The sequence below is a fragment of the Phascolarctos cinereus genome, unplaced genomic scaffold (genome assembly GCF_003287225.1).
Source record: "Phascolarctos cinereus isolate Bilbo 61053 unplaced genomic scaffold, phaCin_HiC Scaffold_726;HRSCAF=1367, whole genome shotgun sequence".
Lineage (NCBI taxonomy): Eukaryota > Metazoa > Chordata > Mammalia > Diprotodontia > Phascolarctidae > Phascolarctos > Phascolarctos cinereus.
In genome coordinates this window covers 53,918,228-53,930,845 of record NW_027556098.1, presented here as the reverse complement: position 1 = coordinate 53,930,845, position 12,618 = coordinate 53,918,228, and the positions used below count along the sequence as shown (strand labels likewise).

Sequence of the window (12,618 nt, the reverse complement as noted above, 5' to 3'; positions counted from 1 at the left end):
TTCCATATACGTGACCTAGCTATATATGTTCCCTGAAATTATGCCTCTCTATGCATTTTCCCTAATTGTGCCCACACTTTCCATGGATGGTATGCATGTTTATAAGAGAATACATCCCAGTACTATGGAGAAAATGTTTTATTACAATTTTTCTTACTATGCCAATTCATTAAATGTCTTTGTTTTGAACTTATCTCATCTGAATGACTATTAAAAGTAAATACATTGGTTGGGGCTCATGAGTCATGTTTTTATTGGATATGGATCCACAGAGTACCTTTAACTTGGGTTAGACTTCTCTAGGCAATTGATCTTGTTGAGATGGAGGTAAAAACTTAACATTTAGAACCATTCCCAAGTGAAATAGATGCATAGAGAGATAGTGAGTTCTCCATCATGCCTCTTCAAGTGAAAGTAGTTATGCAGGAGTAGATTAGAAACAGCTTGTGAGAGCCAATTGTTAAATTTTCAGGAATATTGCAAGCTGGTTATTAAACATGGCCAGTGCAAAGTTCAATCAGCTCCCACACTGGTGATGTTATTTGTTGCTTTCAAAGAATTGGTGTTAACTATAGCAGACTATATTTTCAATACTCTGTCTACTTTATGTGATTGTGTCTTTAATAGTGAATATTTTAAAGTGAATTTATTAATATTTTGTTCTGATGGTACTAATAAAAGTTGGGGGAGAATGTCTGCAGTAGCTACAAAAGTGCTAGAAAATTTTCCTCAAATCATCATTTGGCACTGTTTAAATAGGTAATTGTCATTATCACTTGATGATTAAGTATCCGAAATAAAATGTTAATCATTTTAAAATACTTTGGGACAAAACTTATTCTATTTAACACCAATCTAATAAAAGTCAAACTGAGTTAGAAACTGTAGATAAAGAACTTGAAATTGGAATTATTAAAATCGGTCAAGTATTGGACAGAGGTGGATGCTATGTAGTTTACAAGCTGCTGCTGCTTTATAGTGTATTTTACATGCATTTATCTCATTCTGGTTTGGTGAAGAGATTAATTAACATTAATTTTTTGTATGATTTTACTCTAATGATTGACATTCTCAAAAAAATTTCATTACTTTCAACTGTATCACAGTCAAAATCAACTAACATTTAGAAAATGCAAAAATTAATTAAATGCATCATAAGAGCTTTGGCAAATGTAAAGGTTGATACTGGAAAGCATAAATTTCAAGATGAAGATTTTAATAGGTTAGATTTCAAGATAATAAAAATAAATTTAATATTCTTCCTAGGCATATGTTGGGCAACTAAGTGATGCAGTAGATAGAGCAGTGGGCCTGGAATCAGGAAGAGCTGAGTTAAAATCTAGCATCAGACACTTACTAGCTATGTGACCCTGGGCAAGTCACTTAACCCTGTTTGCCTCAGTTGCCTCATCTGTAAAATGAACTGGAGAAGGAGATGTCAAACCCCACCGTTATCTTTGCCAAGGAAACCCCAGATGGAGTCACAGAATTGAACATGACTGAAAACAACTAAATAACAACAACAACAAAGGAATGGGTTATTAGAAAATATAATTCAACCCATGAACTTACATTTTTTATTGGAAATAAAGGATGAGGAAAGCATCTTTAAAAATTAGACTTATTAGACCTATCTGCTTGGCCGTCTGAAGAATTAACTCAGGGGTGTCCTGGAGCCAGCTCTAGTCAGTTTGCTATGAGTATTAAATTTTCAGTGTGAGCATTTATACCTTAGAAATGACAATCCCTACAAAGCAATACTTTATTTCTTGCTGGGTTGATTATCATTCTAGGCTTAAGAAAGTGCTAATGTAGGTAGATTAAATTTAAAAGTATGTATATATGTTTTTTCCCCTTGTGGGTAAATCCTTTTGTTAACTATTTACCAGCACACCCCTACATAAACATTGCTTAAGCCCCAGAGAAGTGCAGTAGAAGGCTTAGGGAATAAAGTTATTACCAGAATAGAGCCTGGTTATGGGAGGCTAATAGTAATAATAACAACAACAATAAAAATAACTGACATTTATAAAGCCCTTTAAAGTTTGGAAAATCCATTATCTCACAACACCCCCAAACTAACTTCACCAGGAAGTGGTAGGGAAAAAAAATGACATCATAAAAGTGAAATTGTAAAACATGAAATTGATTTGAATAATTTGGGGGATTTTGTAAATAATAATTTAGAGTCAACCTATTTTCCGATCCTTGCATCTATTCCAAAAGCTAAAAAAAGATAGCACTAGCCAATTGGTCTCAAGCTAAAAGAAAGTTTCAGTCTAATGAATGTTATTTTTACAAGGGTTAGAAATAGTTTTAACAGTAGATCACATATCCCATTTAATGAGAATAGATTTTTTTGGGAGAAGAGTTAGCAGATTGGGATATAATTCCATCTATAAAATCATGGTTGAATTGCAACCATAGGCTGGCTACAGATAAAAGAGTTGGGCAAAAATCAAGGAAAGCATTCTGTGAGGATCAATTGGTTACATGGAATTTACAATAAGGAATAATGTATATTATATGTATGCTATTTTTTATATGAATAATTTCTTTTAATTTAAAAATGAACTTTTGTACATGTATGCACGCATAGACATACACACATGTGTGTATGTGTGTGTGTATATGAGCCAGTTGTTAAACATTTACCAGCACACCACTGACTGTTAAAGATGTAAAGGAGATTGCTGTTCCTATATGAGTCGGACCATATGGCTTGTGGAGTCCCTTCCAACTGGAAGACTATGTGATCCTATGATCAGGAACCCTTAATAAGGAGAAACTGTTTGCGGTGGGCCAGATATGTTATTGAACTCTCCACTTAAAAGGTAGCTCTTGATTTCTTGGGTTCTAACTGTAGTGGATTACACAGGCCATTTATTCTTTGGCTCGTCCCTTCTGCTGGTATTTTGTCCCCTCACCATTCGCCCACTGACACATCCTGGGCTAGGCAGTAAGGCGTGGGTGGGCAGAGGCTGGCAGAGGATGGGATCAATTCTGTCAACTTGGCTTCTGCTTAGCCTCCTTGCTAAAGGGTTTGATTTAGAAGAAGCTAGAGACTTAAGGCTCAGATGAGGTTGGGTTTTTTTTTTTAATTTTCTTGGCAGTCTTGGTTTGAGTATAGATAATGAGGGAGTGGCTGCAGTTAACTTGGTGCTTTGGTTTCTGGTGAAACAAAGAAGACTGCCTGAAGTTGAGGGCATGCAGTGAGCCCTTGCTTGGGGACATATGCAGGAAGTGGGGAGGGAGTTCAGGCGGCATTCTTCTCTGCTCAAGGCTGGGAATGGGGGTGGTAGGAGGTTACATTTATGGGTACACATAAAGAGAGTTCCTGTCAGCTGCAGGTTCTGAATGCCAAGTTCAGGAATGCATCTCTACAGCAGTGGCATCTGGGATGCTGGCTCCTGAGATGGAGCAGGATTTCTTCTACAGACCTTGGCCAATTCTGGGGCCAATCGCATCACTGCCGCCACCCCCCTCCAGGATGCCTCCCACCTTCCACTTCTGGTGGGATCCTTTTCACTCGGAGTTTTGTTTTTTTCTGCCTTCCCAGCTTTTGTGGACATAAGTCACTTTCTTCTACCCTACATCATGATCCTTCTGCAGAAATAACTTCTTTAAAGAAACTATTTCTTTAAATATTCACACCTTCTGTGGTGGTAGATTGGGGTGGGGGTGGGGGAGAATGAGGAGGGGGGATAGGGGAAAGAATGAGGATGAGAAAGGGGGAGGAGGAAAAGAATAAGTGTGGGGGAGGAAGGAGGAGGGCTGCTCTGAAGGAGGAGGCAGTCTAGTCTGGAAATTGAGAGAATAGAAAAGAAACCTACTGGTCCCCTCCAGTACTGGTTCCATGTGGTTTTCAAATGAGATCCCAAGACTTCAGACATTAGCCTCATCCTTTCTTTTCCTCTTTCCCAAGTCTATTAACAATGCTTGGTTCCCTGAAATTTCCTGGTGACAGAAGGTCTTCCTCTCTGCTGCTAGAAAGGAGAAAACACACGCGCACACACACACACACGCAATTACACATATGCAAACAAAATCAGAGTTCCTGTAAATCTTGTATGTTCCCCCCAAGTATTTACTGGCTATGAAATCTTTTCATCAGGATTTAAAAAGTAGGAATGATATAACGCACTTAAATCCCTTAAAATGAAAATTTCTGCTTTTCATTTGTTTAGCCACAGTAGAGAAAAGACTAGTCATAAATTTTTCCTTTGTGCTTAAGAAGATTTATCCTTTGAAGTAGTCTCCACAATAATACTGTAATCGAAACAAAGCCTGCTCTTCTTGTCCAGACACATTTTTCTTCTGAAGACACAGAGCCCCAGTTACAAGGATAGAGCAAGACCTGCTCACCAGAATTTGTTTTTCTTGCTTGCTATGTGTTGAACTTAAGGGGGAAAAAAATAAGCCATAAATACATAGATACCAAAGAGTTAATTTGCGTTTTTAAAACCTCCTTCCCAATATCCTCTCTCATTCCTGCATGAAATCCCCATGTCCAGACATCAAATCAGTAAACCCTGTTGCCTGTCAGAGAATACAATGTCAGGCCATTAGTATGTTAATAAGTCCGGAGGGTGACAGGTGGCCTACTAGACAGCTCAATTAAGCTGCTCATTAAACACACGCTAACGAACAGCCAAGGCAGGGCCTGAACAGCACCATTCTGTAATGACATGATGTCAGAGCGAACAAATGAGGAAAAATAACAAAAACATTACAGCAGTGACAGACGCCACTAATAAGGGCCCCTTGCACTACATCAGCCCTCAAATCAATGAGCAACAGGGATCAAAAAACTCGACCCAACATTCTCAGGAGACTGAATGTAGTGAGATTTTTTTTTGGAGGGGGGGGAGGTGTTGTGCTTAAAAAAAAAGTAAACTAAAATTATCACAGAATATCACAAATTAACTACCCCCAAAAGAGCAAAGTTTGTTTGCCGTAGAGCTAATCACAAAGTCTGAGAAATTTGTATTGTTGGGTTTGAATGAAAATCATTATTTAATGGGATCATCATTTACATTTGATTACCATCTTTTTTTTTTAAACCCACAGGTTCAAATCATTTGCTTGCTGTGTCTAGTTACCCAGCATAAGGTCACAGGAGCACAGAAAGGCATGTAGCTAACTTTCTTAGGTGGAGATTCTACTTATCATTATTTTAAGAGAAGGGACAACTGCTAAAAGGTTTCTCCAATTTTCAAGTAAGGGAATTCCTTTATCAGAAAAACAAATCCAATATAAACCAATACAGCGCTGACATTTGAAGACCCATTGGTAAACTAACAGGCTGGTTGACCATTATAAGGTCATGACCCTAGCTGTTATCATTACTGTTGAGCTGCATGGAGTTTGCAATTGATACCTCCTCCATGAGCCTTCTACCAGGCCCAAGTCTGGACCACATCATCCTGACCAAGAGGGAAAGGCCAAGGCATCCAGGAAATTCATTTATAACCTCGTCAAGCAGAGTTCATTAGCATTTTGGAGATTGATTTCTGCATGGCCAGATCACTAAAAACCTACTAATTGAGAAATTGTCATAAGGACAACACTGGCAAAGAGCTTCTTGAACCTTTTTTGGCTAAATAGATGGGTCAATCAATCAGTAGTCATTTACTGAATGTCGTCTATGGCATTGATTTTCAAGATAACTGAAAGAGGTCAGGATGCCAAACTCATGGAAAAAAACAAATATGTTATTATCATTAGTGCCAAAAAAGATGATGAAGAAAATATTGATAACTACTAACCCATATATCTGCTTTCCTAACACTACAAAATTTTAATGAGAATAAGCTACACACATCAAAAGCATCATTGATGAAGTTGTGAGAAGGGGCTAGGCAAAGTCCCACAAATGATATTCCATGTCAGACAACTTTTGTCAGTCATACAATTAACAAAAAGGTATGGGGAATATGAGAACCTATGGTGTTGATAATTTTTTTTGGTTTTTGCCTTTTGATGAAGCAATTGGGGTTAAGTGACTTGCCCAGGGCCACACAGCTAGTAAGTGTCAAACGTCTGAGGCTAGATTTGAACTCAGGTTCTCCTGACTCCAAGGCTGAAATTTATCCACTGCACCACCTAGCTGCCCCTGTTGATAATTTTTTTAAAAGTATTTGAGCTTTCCCTCTTGCTCTCAACCTCTTCTGGTCTGTGGAGTACCTATTAGCATAGGCAATGATGAAAGAATAGCTAAGTCTAAGAATTATACTACCGACACCAATCATGAAAATGGCACAGAAATGAGATCAAGAAACATAGGCCACAGAGATACAAGCCCCTAAAACAGGTTGACCCTAGATTTCTGAGAAACATGTTCATTGCCAAGAAATACAAGAAGGGACTAAATACAACACAGGCCAGCAATGCCAAAGCGATCAAGGCCCAAGTAGAGGCCATCAAGGTCCAGAGCACCAAGGTCCCCAAAGCCAAGCTCCTCAGGCCTAAGGTCCACAAGGCCAACACTTAGGACAGCAACTCCAAAATGACCGGCAAGTGCTCAGACCCTAGAGTCACAAAACCTCACTCTAAGGTTGCCAGAACTATTAAACCCAAGGATGCCAAGCCCATTTACCGCAAGGACACCAACTCTGACACCAAGGTCACCAAATCTGTTCCCAAGGGTACAAAATTCAATCCCAAGGCAGCCAAGTCCAAAGCAAAGGTCACCAAGTCTGATTCTAAGGTCATGAAACCCAATGATTCTTAAGACTCCCATGCCCAACTATTCCAAGTCTGCTAAGACCAAGCCTATTGAGTCACTGAGCCAAACTCAAAGATTCTGAGGCTAAAGTTAGTAGTCATAAGCCTTCAAAATAGGTGCTTCAAGACAGAAGGACTCATTTAAGCCCTAAACCACCAGGTGAGTCATTATGATTCAGTATTTTGTACAAATAAAGGAAATGGTGAGTCATAAGGAAAAAAGCAAAAAAATAAGCATTTGATTTGATAGATAAAAATGTTACCTTAAATGATTTTCTCCAACCAAGTGTCTACCAAAACTGTACAGGATTCTTTGAAAGATTGACAAGAGACAACTTTTGTTCAGTGACTCTGATTATTACCATCAAATAAAGCATAAAATAGAGAGATGTACATTCTTTCAATTGCTGGTGATCAAGTCCAGTGCGGAGTTCAACTGGAAGAAGGATTTCCTGTGAATGGTGAAGGTCCACTAGATGTTCCCATTTGTGAATGACGTTGTGCTAATTGCATCAAGTCCTAGAGCACTGCAGATTCCCAGAATTAAATCTCCAGTTACTCAAAAGAATTTGGCTCAATTATCAACATAAGATTATAAAAAAAAAGACTGGAGAATGCCTATAGTTCAGTATGATACACAGTTAGGTAGTTAACACATGTATAAAACTAGTCCACAAGGACTTATATCTCAGACAGACTTCACATAGGCAATGAGCTGAGGCAATCAGGGAGTAGACCAGATCACCTTGGAGAAATTGCAAAATTCTTTTAATTATACCAAGCTTTTCTCCGAAACAAAACCCCACATTTTAAGACCAATACTCTTTTGATATTCCATGGCTGTGCGTCATAGAATATCACTATCTCCAGAGTACTGCAGTTAAGGATTGACCAAAGGGCAACAAAGGCCTGCATAGTGACTGTGAGTAGGCATTAGAAATGACAAATGCTTACTTTTGGAGAAGTGGCAAAAAAGATTCCATCAGAGAGTCTAGAAAAGGAAAGCTCATGGATGGCTTATGTGCTCCATTTTTTCTGTGCAATTTGTTAGAGGGCATGAACAAGAGTTGCACAGGATAAGCAATCATAAGTGGGTTAGCTTATTTTCATCATTGGATGGCATATTTATATTGATGGGGTCATAGATCAATTCAAGTATCAAGTATTTTGTACTATGCTTGCCAATCTGGAAGGTCCAAATGAAGTGTTACAAGGCATGGCTCCTCACCTCAAAGAGGTTAACTAAAGAGATAGAACAGTTACACAATATTCATGTTAAAATTAATGTGGTCCTGACTATAAATGCAGTTGAAGTGTGACAGGTAATCAAAGGAAGATTCTTTTTTTTGCACTTTCTTTTTTTAAATTAATTTATTTTGATTTATCAACAATCTCTTCCATAAGCTTTTGAGTTTTAAATTTTTCTCCCCCTCCCTCCTTTGCCATCTCCTTCCCCAAGACAGCACACAGTCTGATATAGGCTTTACATATACTTTCCTATTTAACATATTTTCACATTAGTGATGTTGTAAGGAAGAATTAGAACCAATAGGAGGAACCACCAGAGAGAGGAAACAGAACTCAACAGAAGAAAAAAAAAAGCAAATAGTATGCTTCGATCTGCATTCAAAATCCACGGTTCTTTCTCTGGATGTGATAGCATTTTCTATCATGAGGCCTTTGGAGAATGTCTTAGATCCTTGTATTGCTGAGAAGAGCCAAGTCTATCAGTGTTAGTCATTGTACAACATGGCTGTTTCTGTGTACAATATTCTCCTGGTTCTGCCCACTTCACTCAGCATCAGTCCATACAAGTCTTTGCAGGTTTTTCTGAAGTCAGCCTGCTCATCATTTCTTATAGCACAATAGTATTCCATACATTCATATACCACAACTTTTTTAGCCATTCCCCAATTGATAGGGATCCTCCCAATTTCCAATTCTTTGCCACCACAAAAAGAGCTGCTATAAATATTTTTGTACATGTGGGTCCTTTTCCATTTGTATGATCTCTTTGGGATACAGCCCTAGAAGTGCTATTGCTGGGTCAAAGGGTATGCACATTTTTTATAGCCCTTTGGGCATAGTTCCAAATTGCTCTCCAAAATGGTTGGATCATTTCACAACTACACCAACAATGCATTAGTGTTCCAATTTGATCATCATAAAATATTGTTGTTACTGTGTACAATGATCTCTCGGCTCTGCTCAGTTGTCTTCACATTAATTCATATATGTCTTCCCAGATTTTCCTGAAATCATTCTGTTTGTCATTTCTTATAGGACAATAATATTCCATCACAATCATACACTATAGCTTGTTCAGCCATTACCCAATTGGTGAGTATCCCCTCAATTTCCAATTCTTTACCATCACAAAAGAATTGCCCTAAATATTTTTGTGCAAATAGCTCCTTTTCCCTTTTTTATCTCTTTGGGTTACAGACCTAGTAGTGGTATTGTTGGGTCAAAGGGTATACACAGTTTTATAGCCCTTTGGGCAAAGTTCCAAAAGTGTTTTCCAGAATGGTTGAATCAGTTCACAATGCCACCAAGAGTGAGTTAGTACCCCAAATTTTCCACATCCCTTCCAACATTTGTCAATTTCCTTTTCTGTTACATTATCCCATCTGATAGGCATGAGGTGGAAACTCAGAGTTGTTTTAATTTGCATTTCTCTAATCAATAGTCCTTTAGAGCATTTTATATGATTATAGACAGTTTTGATTTCTTCTTCTGAAAACTGCCTGTTCATATCCTTTGACCATTTATCAATTGGGGAATGTCTTGTATTCTCATAAATTTGACTCAGTTCTCCATATACTTGAGGAATGAGGTCTTTATCAGAGAAACTTAATGTAATTTTTATTCCTCAGTTTTCTGCTTTCTGTTTCATCTTGGCTACATTGGGGTTTTTTGTGCAAAACCTTTTTAATTTAATAGAATCAAAATTATTCATTTTACATCCCACAATGCTCTCTAGCTCTTGTTTGGTCATGAATTCTTCCTTTATTCATAGAACTAACAGGTAAAGTATTCTATGCTCCCCTACTTTACTTATGATATCACCTTTTATTTCTACAATGGCAACTTTTTAATGGAATAGGAAGGATTATACATATTTCTCAGGAATCATAAACAAAAACAAAATGGAAGGTACAAGGCATCCCAAAAGTCTTAGTGAAGTTTTCAGCTTGTAATAAATATATAATTTTGAGAACATAATGCAATAGGAATAATGAATGAAAGAAATATGTTCAAGGGATACTTAAATAAAGACTGAGGAATGATATCCTGAATCCTGGGATGAAGAAGAAAGCATAGAAACAATAAATAATTATGTTAAAGATAGACATATAATTGTGCTAAATAATTATATTAAATTATAAAAAGGGAGGAATGAAGGGGTCTTAGGAGAAACAGATCTCGGATTATACTACTATGTAATAATAATGAAGAAAATGCACTTATTAAGTATTTACCATGACTTGGGCACTGTGCAAATTACTAGGGGTTCTTATTTGTATAAACTTAATAAGCAAGAAAGTCCCTGCCCTCAAAGGGCTTACATTCCAAAGAAGAAGGCAACAAATATATTCAAGAGATAGAAAAAGGTGAGGGAAAGTCACATGGGGCCATGGATATGTGATGTGGCTTGGAGATGGTCAAGAAGTTGCCTGACAAGCTCAGGATTGGGTAAAATGAGGTAAAAAATCAGAACCTAATGTCCCTGGGGAGGAGTTCAAGTTCCCATAGGAAAAAACTGAAGAGAAGGCTGGACGGCTGGCAGCATGGCTTAGAATAGGCAGGGAACTATTTAGTGCTGCTTAAAAGTGTGTTTATAAAGTTGATCATAAAGCAACTCCAATATTCCAGTACATACCCATCACGTCGGCAAAACTGACAAAAAAGGATGTGGGAGGGAGTAGAGGAAAACAGGCAACTAGTGTACTGTTGGTGAAGATATGAATTGAGCCAGCCATTCTGGAAGGCAATTTGGTATTATGTCCCAAAATTTACTAAACTGCGCATACCTCTCAATACCACTACTAGGCCTATACCCCACGTAGATCGAAGAAAGAAGAAAGGGACCCATATGAACAAAAGTATTTATAGCAGCTCTTTTTGTGGTGACAGCTAGAAACTAAGGGAGTGCCTATCCATTGTGGAATAGCTGAACAAACTATGGAGCATGAATGTTATGGAATACTATTCTGTAAGAAAAGAGACAATTTTGGGGCAGCTAGATGGTGCAGTGAATAAAGCTCCAGCCTTGGAGTCAGGAGGACCTGAGTTCAAATGTAGCCTCAGACACTTGACACTTACTAGCTATGTGACCCTGGGCAAATCACTTAACCCCAATTGCCTCACCAAAAAAGCAACAAGAAAAAAGAAAAAGAAAAGAGACAATTTCAATGAAACCTGGTGAAGAATTGTATGAACTGATTCAGAGTGAGGTAGACAGGACCAGAACAATTTATTCAATAATAACAATATTGTAAAGACAAATAACTTTGAAAGATAAGAATTCTAATCAATGCAATGACCAACAATATTTACGGAGGACTGATGATGAAAGATGCTACCAACTTCCTCACAAAGAGTTGGGTGCAGAATGAGATATACAGTTTTTGGATATGGCCAATGTGGGGATTTGTTTTGCTTCATTATGCATTTGCTACAAAGATTTTCTTTCTTTTTAAAAATATATGGTTGGATGAAGGACAGAGAGAAAACTCATTTTTATTCATTGAAAAGAAGTTAATCACTGGAACAAATCAGGTAAAGAAGACTCAAAAGCAACGTAATATAATTGCAAATGTACTCTTTCCAGCTACCAGCATTTACCTTAGAGAAACCTACCTAAGAAGGCTTCCTGGATTCTCTGGGCATCTGTTTCATCACAACTCAAGCATTCTCTTTTCACCTATCTACGATTCCATAGCAGTTGCCTTACCCCCTATCTTGGGAAACCATCATCCTCTTCCTACCCTTTTCAACTAAATACTACTGTCTGATACCTCAGCAAAACTCGACTGAATCCCTATGGACAGTGATATTCTTACTTGAACTCATTATTAAATAATTCCCATATTCCTATCTTAACATTCCCTCCCCATTCCAGTGATTCTGGACCCCAGCTGCCATTGTTTTAATCCCACTCTCAGTTCCCTGTTGACTGATCTCTTATTCCCATGGACCTCAACCCAACCCTACTAACATCATACTCTAAAATTAACAACAAACTAACTTTCATTTGAAACCATTTCCTTTTTTTACTTCTTCTCTCCTGGCTTCCCTAGCTATCCTTTCTAGGACTGGTTGTACATTAATTCATACCTACCAACTCACTGGTCATGGTGAGGGAGTTATTATGCTCCTTTCTCTCCCTTGCCACTTCCATGCTCTCCATCTATTACCATCATTCAGTAATGTCTCCTTCGTTGAGGTTCATTCAATCCTTGTTTATCAACTATTCAAGATTCTGCTTATTGTTGTCTAGCAACCTCCAAGACACTCTTCTTTCTTTTTCAAAGAGTTCAGTGTCTGGCTCATGATCTTTCTTCCTCAACTCCTACTGTCATGGTAGAGAACTTCAATGTATATATTGACACTCAAAAAGCTTAACCTCCCAGTTTCTCAATTTACTAATTTCCCAGGACCTATTCCTCCACCCCACCACAGCTACACACAGAGACAGCAATATCCTTGAGCTTGCCATCACCCACAAATGCATCATTTCCGTGTTCACAAACTTTGAAATTCCTTTATCTGATCACAACCTGTTGTCATTCCACTGTTCATTCTACCTTATATACTCAAAACTTGTTCATCCTCATCACAACCTCCAATCCTTCCACCCCTCAGTTCTTTTCAAGGCCATCACCCTGG

General features: G+C 38.0%; 1 pseudogene; it reads left to right on the top strand.

The window, feature by feature from the left end:
* LOC144454348 (E3 SUMO-protein ligase KIAA1586-like) overlaps positions 1–1,285 on the top strand; it is a 32,302-nt pseudogene extending 31,017 nt beyond the window's left edge.
* The last annotated feature ends 11,333 nt before the right edge of the window (positions 1,286–12,618 follow it).